This window comes from Delphinus delphis, chromosome 12 (genome assembly GCF_949987515.2).
Source record: "Delphinus delphis chromosome 12, mDelDel1.2, whole genome shotgun sequence".
Lineage (NCBI taxonomy): Eukaryota > Metazoa > Chordata > Mammalia > Artiodactyla > Delphinidae > Delphinus > Delphinus delphis.
In genome coordinates this window covers 40,227,817-40,236,360 of record NC_082694.2, presented here as the reverse complement: position 1 = coordinate 40,236,360, position 8,544 = coordinate 40,227,817, and the positions used below count along the sequence as shown (strand labels likewise).

The 8,544-nt window shown below is 39.3% G+C and overlaps 1 pseudogene; it reads left to right on the top strand.

The window, feature by feature from the left end:
• Positions 1-7,507: 7,507 nt before the first annotated feature.
• LOC132435368 (ubiquitin thioesterase OTUB1 pseudogene) lies at positions 7,508-8,340 on the top strand (annotated as a pseudogene).
• Positions 8,341-8,544: the final 204 nt, after the last annotated feature.

Below are 8,544 nucleotides of genomic sequence, written 5' to 3'. Positions count from 1 at the left end.
ATCCCAAATTAGCATTTCATACTTTAAAAGGTAGCACTGCACAATTTTCCATTGAAAGGTCTCTACAGTTGACACAAATGGGTGCTTCAGACGTGACACTAATGCTACTGGTGTCTTTTAAGAAAGCCACCTTTTCAGATATTATTCTTCCTCTCTCAGTAATCTGCATATACTACAGTTCTCGCCTATGGAAGAACAAAAAAGAGGAGAGAGGACAAAAATATGACTTACTGCTTTAAGTAAATTATGTTCCCAGAAATTTCCAAACAATAGGGCAAATGAAAAAAGAGATGGGTTAATTAAACCTCCTTGAAAAGAATAAAGGAAACCCTGGCATCCAAAGGTTAAATATCACTTCTTCCACTAAATATTAGCAAGAAAAAGGTACTTCTATAAGCTGGAAAGATACCTGTATCTAGGACAGTCCTGACATAGGAGCTTCTCAACTTTGCTTTGAAACAGATTAGAGCCCAATTTAACGAAATTTTAATATGGGGGGAGGAGAGTCATAAGACTGACATTGAATAGGGCCATTTGATTCTTAAGACTGGAAATCTATTTTCCTTCCTACCAGGAGACTCTTAGCGTGAAAGTGTTTTAAACAGTGCCATTCCTTCATCCAGAACAATTGCTATTTAACTGGGGGAAAAAAAAATAAAGACAATAGTTGTCAGTAGGCTATCCAGGACACAAATATATTTAGAGAAAGAAATGTAATGTTTATTTCTGGACTGTAGCACAAGCATAAAATACCAGTGAGGCAGTTTCATGCCAACCCTTTTGCAAACATTTCACCAACAGCACTTGACTCTTGGCCATAAAAAGTTAAATGTCCAGTGGTTAGAGCTATCATGAAAAGGTCAAACGGAGATGAGAAATCTTGGCCCTGTACCTTGACCACCTTCAAAATTTAAATACAACAAAGTTCTGCACCCCTAAAAATAAGTGTTTATATCCTGTAAGTTTACACAGTCCAAGGACAACCACCACCTTATTTCTGAATGGTGAACATGTAAAAAATAAATATTATAGCCCATTTAGCTTAGTGATGGCTAAAAGCATGGGACCGAGTTCATATGAGGAATGGAAAACTTACTTCATCAAAGTGGCTGGAAACCTTGAACTTCCTCCTAGATGCTTCTGCATTAAATGGCCCAAATGTAAATTCCATTCCAATTTTGTTGTTCGTGGCTAACCATGTTCTAAAGGTAACTACCAGCCTATGACTTCAGATAAACCTTGCTTCCACAAAATTTAGTGCTTATCAGATCTGAAGTGATTTACTGGAATAGATGCCTCAGCTCTGCCTTTTCCGTCCTCCCAACCATATAGTTTATCTCTTCATGAAAGAACTCAACCTCAAAAAGGTGGGCTCAAGAAGAAAGTCATGCAAACTAATCTACGGTGATGGAAAGCGGATCCACGGTTGCCTAGGGCTGGAATGGAGTGGGAAATGACTGCAGAGACGCAGGAGGGATCTTCTGGAGGTGGTCGAAATGCCCTGCACCTTGATTATGGTGGTGACTACAAGGATATTACATGGGTACAGTTTACTGTACATACAGTATACTTCAATCCAGTTGACTCAACAACAAAAGAAGCAATTAAGACATAGGTGTCACACTCCCGTGAGACAGAATTTCATACAGAAGCATAGTGGGACACCTAAGAAGGAACCCAGCTCCACATTAATTTCATAACAAGGAAAATCTAAACACTATTTAGTTTGTATTCTTAATCGGAGAGTAAGCAAGGCCTAAATTACATTCTTGCCCAGGTGAGGACAAGAAGTGTCCTGATAAAGTAGGGGTAAGTAACATCATCATTACATGAGAAACTAACTCTGGATTAATTACTCATCTGGGGTCAGTTAAAAAGAGAAAAGAAAGAAAGAAAGAAAGAAAGGAAGGGAGGGAGGGAGGGAGGGAGGGAGGGAGAGAGAGAGAGAGAGAGAGAGAGAGAGAGAGAGAAAGGAAGGAAGGAAGGAAGGAAGGAAGGAAGGAAGGAAGGAAGGAAGGAAGGAAGGAAGGAAGGAAGGAAGGAAGGAAGGAAGGAAGGAAGGAAGGGAAAGAAAGTCTCCAATTCTCTGGGGAATTATTGAGCGATGTACCTCTTGTCTTAGTTTAAGATTTCCCAAAGTTCCTGGAACCATCACCTTAATGCTTCTTTACATATTTCTCAAAGACACAAATATCTGTTCACAATTCTGAAAATTATTGTTTGCAGGACAGAGGCTGTGTTCGTGAACATAAGTTCAGCTTCCCAAAGACAATAAAGGCAGTTCAGTGGTGGATATTTCTTCTCCACTGCCAGTCAATTATGGCTCATTAAACAGAAGATGAGACACAGTCAGAGAAATATAGGAGGGTGCTGCTTTAAGAGGTTGGTATCACAAGAAAATTCTAAATTACAAAACAAATACAAATTACAAATCTAAATTAAAAATAATTGTTCCCCTTCAAGAGGATTTTGTACTCTATAAAACTGGTATAGACCAAAACTATGCTTTAAATACAAATCTCCTTCAGTCCATTTAAAATGTTATTTAATTTTAAATCATTTAGTGAAAACTTCAGGAATATCTTGAGTATAAAGCAATTTGATTATGAACAGGTGTTAATGTATCCCCCCAAGAACACACAGCATACTTTCTTTTTAAAAAAAATCAGCAGATATCACGTAATTGCTCTAATTTTGGCCTCTGTGACATTCCTAATGGCAGGCAACGGGAAATGCAGATTGCCCTATTTTGGATGGGAAGTTGAATGCTGAGAGCTTAAGTGATTTTCCTGGAGTTACTCACCAAATTAGTAGAGATGGCCCAATAACTGACTTCCAAATACAGTACTGTTTCACTAGACAAATGCTCCTTCCTTCTGTAGTTATATTTGAAAAATACCATTTCCACGTTGTCTTTTATTCTTTTCAAAGAGCTTCTCATATATTATACATTCATTAATTTATTCACTCATTAAAGAAACATTCATGGGGCTTCCCTGGTGGCGCAGTGGTTGAGAATCTGCCTGCTAATGCCGGGGACAGGGGTTCGAGCCCTGGTCTGGGAGGATCCCACATGCCGCAGAGCAATTAGGCCCGTGAGCCACAACTACTGATCCTGCGCGTCTGGAGCCTGTGCTCCGCAACAAGAGAGGCCCGTGCACCACGATGAAGAGTGGCCCCCGCTTGCCACAACTAGAGAAAGCCCTCGCAGAAACGAAGACCCAACACAGCAAAAATAAATTAATTAATTAATAAACTCCTACCCTCAACATCTTCAAAAAAAAAAAAAGAAACACTCATTAAAAATCTACTAAATGCCAGTCCCCAAATGAGCAACACATGACCCTACCTTCAAGAGTCTTAGATTGTAGTTGGGGTAAAAGATATATAAACACTTATAACCAAATAGTAGAGTCCAATGATATAGGTAGGTGTAGGTGTTAAGATAACACTGAGGAGACTTATTAGTTAAGCCAGCCTCTTGTTGCCAAGAGAAATTAAAGAATTCTTGAAAGAGATAACATCTGAGCTGAGTTATGAAGACCTTGTTAAAGTTAGCCAGGAGAAAGAAGTGGTAGAGAGGTATGTGTGCGAAGGAGGGTTGGGGGTAATGGCAATAGAATAAAGGAGGATAAAACGAAGTCCCAACATTTTAAAGGAACTTAGGAAATAGAGCATTTGCATTTGAATGATAAACAAGTAAAGACTCAGGGGTCTGAAGCAACACACACAAGCTCTGTTAGTTGACAGCAATTAGTTGATTCTGGCTTCTACTTAGCTCTTTTTCCAATATGCCTCACTGCCAATTCAGGTGAAAACAGTAATTAAATGTTTGCTTTTTTGTAAAAACATGGTTTGTTATTGGTCTTGTTTCACCTTCAAAAAAATATAAAATACTATATCAGAATAATAATTTTTGAAAACATTAATTTGTAGTTGAGACCATCACCATCCATATCATTTGTTTCCAAATGGTCCCTACATATTATTTCAAAATAAACCAGGGAGTAGATCCTGTCTCTGTAGTGCAAATTGGGGGTGTTAGGGTTGGGAGAAAAAAGGCTAAGAGAAGAAAATTAACTTGACAAAATCACATGGTAAGTGGCAGAGTGCACACTTGAATCCAAGTTTTCTGAATTCCCAGTTCAAGGTCTTTCCACTATACTCCAAGTTATCTCTGTGAAGCATGCAAAGGAGGATTTTTAGTATTTTTTGCCTTAATATGTCACTGTTCATTTTTTATTATTAATGTAATACACGCCCATTATTCCTCACCTTAAAAATCAGAAGTATTATTACTGTGGGTGGGGGAGGGAGTTACATGGTGGTAAAGAGGTCAAATACTCAGAACCTTCAAACAGAAGCCACCAATGTCCATGTTACCATAAAGCTACACACCTATAATGTCACAGTTAAAACATGCAAAAAGATTAAATCTACTTCTGATGTTAGAAAATAACAGCTTTTATCCACTTGTTCCAAACACCCCCTTCTAAGACACAGGGTGAAAAATCTTTGCCTTACTTTGGTACCATAAGTTCAGAGGAAGAAATAATTTGCCATGTGATTTTTCAATCACCCAGCTAAATTCAAGTTCCCTTTGACACTGATGCTATTCCCAATTCAACACTGCTAAATTTTAACTACCCTCCCTTTCAATTAGCTGGGTTTCCGTTTGCTTACTTTGTCCGTGGTTATAGCCTTCCCTCATGGACCTAAGATCACTGTTTTCCTTCCTCTTTATGCTCTGTGAGCATCAAGTATCATGGGGCATGCGTGTAACTGTCAGTGTGAAAAAGCCAGCTGGAGGTCTCACAATCATGTCAATATACCAGCCAGCAAGAAAACCTCCAAGGCGATTGTTTCTATTTAGATATAATATTACATGGATTGAAAACTGCTGCTCCTACAAACTTCTGAGTGATAGTACCATGTTTTCATACTTTTATACAATCAACTAATAAAAATGTGTGTGTATATATATGCATAAATATTATATATTTACATATATAAATATATATAATTGTACCAAAGAAAATAAAATTCATCATTCAGAACATATGCAGAATCAGAAATTATTTAATTACCTGTACTACAAAAGATGGAATCTTAGGGCTCTGAGAGACTGTGAGAGGTTAAGTAAAGCAGATCAACTCACTTTCTAAGAACTGAGGTGAAATTCATCCAACAAAGACGGCTGTTTTCTCTCAGCAGAAAATTCTCCAACCTTAGAAAGTCTCTCTTTAGGTCTACCTTGATATCATGTGTGGTGTCCCATGTTCTTCCTGGGTACCAATGTCTTGTTCAGTAATCACTTAATCTCCCTTCTATTGCTCAAAAACAGTGAAAAACAGAAAAGAGTTTCACTACCACCATGTAATATTCTTACGTATTCAGAGCTAGCGGCCGTAGATAAGTGGAACAGAAAATGTAACAAGATGGAGAAAATTTTATTTTCTATATCTCCTCTAGGGGAGAGAAATATATGTGGGAAGAAAAAATACTTTGCTAACTCCTGGGATGACGGTGAAGGAAGTGAGGCAGGCATTCTACAGTAACAATAGATAGTTGACAAGCTACCCTCCAAGAAGATTCAAATCTGGTCAACTGTAGACCTACCTGTGCTGACAGAGGATGCACATTTGGAGCAAAAACTAGATTGTTCAGGATGTTAGAAAAGGATTGAGAAATGCCACAATAATCTCCTTCTCCTGCCTTCCCCTACATAGCACAGTGCTTTTACCCTAGTTAATTGTGGAACAAAGCCACCAAGTTATTATCCTGCCAAGCAAGCCTACATGTCTTAGTCCAGCTACCTGGCTGAGTAGCCTGGAAACTTGATGACTTTGAATAAGGAACCTGAACCTTCTTTGCCTAGCTCTGAACTAAGCACTTGATATAAATCAATGATTTCTAAAATTTTTTAAGCTAAAAATTCTTGATTCAAATGAAAACTTACCGTTAAAAAATAATAATAATAGTGACAAACTCTGAATGACAGGTGAAAATGGAGGAGAGTGACAGTAAAGAGCCTCAAACATTCTGAGTGTCCCTGAGGGAATGCCATGGAACCCCTGGTGCTCTGGGGAGAAGGGTTACAAACTACCAGACTACATGATCACAAAAGCTTCTTCCAGTTGAAATTGTAGGAGTCTCTTAAACCTTTCCAAAAGAATGAAGTGGTTAATTTTAGAGTGGGAGTGACATTGGCAAAACGGCAGAGCTCTCATTTCCCCACACACAAAAAAAACGTTGAAAAACAAGAAGAAATTGTTAGAATCAACTTTATCAGAGCTCTGGAAAACAGTCAAAGGTTTACAGCAACTAAGTGGATGTCGAATAAAAAAAAAAGGCAACTTTGAGACAGTAGGAAAGCTTTATGGCATTTTTACTCATTCACGCGCCATCCCCTCCCCAGAATGGTGGTGATATCAAAGCAGCAGCAATTCAGATTCCCACCATAGGACCCTGGTCCCTGGTTCAGCAGGGAGCAGAGTAGAAATTATCCACCAAGTGTGACCTGAAGGACTAGTACAAGGTGCTCACCTCTGTTTCATCTAACTAGAAACTCAAGCCATAAAAACAGTGGGTATTGCTCAAAAACACAGCCAGCCAAACTAACAAACCTCAGTTGCCTGGGGCAAAGGATTATAGTCAAAACATACAAAAGACCACCTAAGGCCTGAGAACAAAAGCTGAGGAGAGTTTCTTTAGTAAATTAGAACATGTAAAAGCAGGCATATATGCAGGGAAATACAGAAAATCATGTGCATGTCCAGAGTATGATGAATGCTCAGAGAAGACTTGAGAATACACTAAGCTTTTACCTCAGACGGATCCCTACAGTCAGTGCAAGCCTGCCTGAGTGCTGAAGGAGTGCCCTGGCATACAGTCAACCTGAAAATACTTGGAGAGGTGTTGTTTGTTCAGCACTGGCATTCAAAGAAATCCATGTCAAACTTCTAGCTGAACATAAGCTGAGGTATAAAGACCACAGTGGCCACACACAACAAGGAATACACAACAAGCCTTTGCAAAAACAGTTTGGGGAAGTCATCAAACAAATGAACTACAGCATTCAGCAAACAAAAAAATCATCAAACCCTAGGGAAAGGGGGTGAATCTGATTTCCAGATTGCAGGAGATGAGAGAGAGAAAGGGGCAGAAAAACATATTTGAAGAAATACTGGCTGAAAAGTTCCCAAATTTGATGAAAAACATGAATCTATAAAGCCATGAAACTCAACAAATCCCACGTAGGATAAACTCAAAGAGACATACACTGAGACACATTAATAGGCCACAACACAATCCTCAATAAATTTTAAAACATTTAAATCATAGAAAATATATTGTCCGATCACAATGAAGTTATAGTTTTGTAAGAAAACTGGAAAATTCGCCAATATATGGAAAGCACACTCTTAAGTAATCACTGGGTCAAATAAGAAATCACAAAGGCAATTAGAAAATAATTAGAGATGAATTAATTAAAAAAAAAAAACTTATGGAGCAGAAGAAGAAACATCTGGGCAGCAGCTCCAAAGGTGTTAACTGTCTTGTCTGTGCTGAAGCCATCATGGGTCAGCAAGAGAATGCTGTGCAGAACTCTCTGGTCTCTGAGCATCTGGAGCTCTCAGTTCTGTGCAAAGAGTATGCTGAGGATGACAGTGTCTAGCAGCATGAGATCAAGAACCTCCACGAAAAGTAGTCGTATATTGGCAAGATCAGGCCTGATGGGAACTGCATCTATTGAGCTTTCAGATTCTCCCACTTGGAGGCACTGCTGGATGACAGGAAGGAATTGCAGTGGTTCAAGGATATGCCTGCTAAGAGCAAAGAGGACCTGGTGTCCCAGGGCTAGGTCCACTGTTGAGGCTTTCCACAACATATCCATGAACTTGATTGAGCATGTAGAGAAGTGAACCTCAGTAGCAGACCTGTTGGCCTCCTTCAAAAACCAGAGTAACTCTGATTACCTGGTGGTCTGTCTGGGGCTGCTCACCTCAGCTACCTGCAGCTTAAGAGCAAGTTCTTCAAGCACTTCATGGAAAGTGGGAAAACTGTCAAGGAGTTCTGCCATCAGGAAGTGGAAGCCATGTGCAAGGAGAATGACCACATCCACATCATCACACTGACTCAGGCCCTCAGCACCTTCATCCAGGTGGAGTACATGTCCTGCAGTGATTATGGCACCACTGACACACACACATCTTCCTCAAGGGCTCAGAACCCAAGGTCTAACTTCTCTACTGACCTGGACACTATGATATCATCTATAAAAAAGGTTGGCTCCGGCCTGCTACTGCACTGCCTGCCCTGCCCTCTGCCAGGTGCTAGACATGTACAGAAGGCTTTTTGTGGTTTTAAAAAGGTCATATTTTACTCTTCCCACTTTCCCTGTCATAAAATCTTCCATGTTTTGTTAAAAGGGATGCTGGTGGTAAAAAACCAAAAACAAACAAAACTCATGGGATGCAGTGAAGGCAGTATTCAAAGAGAAATATATAACTATAAACATTTACATTTAAAAAATAGATCTCA